Genomic DNA, 1,817 nt, shown 5'->3' with positions numbered 1-1,817 from the left:
CGCGGCTGAACTTGCATTGTGACAATAAAAACTGTTCTTTTTACTCATTGCAGAAAAAAAAACATTACGTTTTGTAGAGTTTTATTTCTGTAGGAGAATGCTGTAGGACAGGCGACCCTGCTGGCCCCTCTGGCAGTTCTCAAAAAGGCTGCTATTGGCACTGGGACAGTCAGTGGTAGAATTTTTCAAGGGGGCTATATAATGAGGGAATGGTCTTCAAGTGGCAATACCAAGAAAGAACAACCAGTCCAAAAAGACCATGTAATGCACACAGTCATACAAATTTCATGGGCAGTCAATGTACAATTTGAGAAGCTAATCCACCAAACAAATAGGCTTCTTCACCAGCCTTTATAGTATGCAACGTAGATATTCCATTTTCCAACTCAGAAGTCAATGCATCGTCTCTAGCTTATCTCTCTAGAAGCAAGGTACAGCGAAACGGGGTACCACCGAGGCCATTCTCCCACCAGGAGCCTCCCTGGGGGAGCAGCTCAGTGGCTAAAAACATCATTTGCCGCATATGAGCATCTTTGAGGTTATGAAGGTTCTGTGCCTGTGGAAAAATATTGTAAATGCTGTAACTGTTTGTTTGGTGGGTTAGATTCTCAAATTGTACATTGACTGCCCATGAAATTTGTATGACTTTGCGCATTACATGGTCTTTTTGGACTGGTGGTTCTTTCTTGGTGTTGCCAGTAGAATTTTTCAAGCCAGGGGTGGCAACTGTTTCCACAAGGAAAGATACAAAGAGCGATGCCTTTCTAGGCTCTTCTGAAACACACCTCCTGCTCCAGTGAGGAGGGGGGGGGTTCATCACTGGCTGTTTGCTTGGGGTCGGGAGAGAACTGGGCCCCCAGAAATAAAGGGGTGAGTGCTAGAGCAGCCATTGTCAAATTGGGGGTCAGTGTGACAGGGCATGGCCAGACCTGCTTGGCTGACTAGAAATGCACCTGTCGAATCAGGGCCGCTGTGCTTTGCGCATCTCCCGCCTGTGAGATGGTTGGGGGGGGGGGGGGGAATTGCTGTGCATCCATGACATTTGATGGAGGACAACCACACACACTTGTTTAAGTGAGCAAACCTGATAGAAAGCAAGTCCCTTCCTCAAGACCCCAGCAAAGAATTCTGAAATCCCCGTAATCTCTGTTTGTTGTGCTAAACAATCCACATTGGAAGGGACCCTTCATTTAGTAGTTGAGTGCCTGCTCTGCACACAGAAGCCTGGTTCACTCCCAGGCATTGCCGTTTGAAAAGATCTTAGCTGGCAGAGTTCAAAAAAGGTTCTCTTCAAAGAGCTTTGGGAGTAGGGATGCGTGTGCTGAAATTCCTGAGGAAAACATACCCCCAAGTGCCTTTTAGGTGCTGCTGTGTATTTACAGAATGAAAAATGAAATTATGGATCTTTCAGAACTGAACAAAACCCACAGCAGTAGGGAATTTTTCTGGAGGACTGGAGCACCTGTTTTAGACCAAAGAGGCAAGGAACCCTCTCCCATAAAGACCTCCCTAAGTTTAAAAGGGAATGTACAACGGGGTTCAATTGTACAGACCCCCTCCCCCCAAACAAGGTGCCCCCTTTGTCCAATCCCTTTGAAGCTTGGGGGGCCTTTAGGGGAGAGGGGAACTTGGTTTCCTGCAGATTTGGTACCATTTGCCCTGGAAAGATCACCCATTCCTCAATAAAGTCGGGGGGGGGGAGAAACCTTGACATAGCATAAGGATACCTGAAAATTTGGGATTACAAGCAAGGGACTTGTAAGGCCTTGCAGGGGGAGGTGGGGGGAACATCTGTTTCCCTTCTCCACTATTTCCTA

This window comes from Eublepharis macularius, chromosome 19, assembly GCF_028583425.1.
Source record: "Eublepharis macularius isolate TG4126 chromosome 19, MPM_Emac_v1.0, whole genome shotgun sequence".
In the NCBI taxonomy this organism is placed as follows: domain Eukaryota; kingdom Metazoa; phylum Chordata; class Lepidosauria; order Squamata; family Eublepharidae; genus Eublepharis; species Eublepharis macularius.
This window is presented reverse-complemented; position numbering follows the sequence as displayed.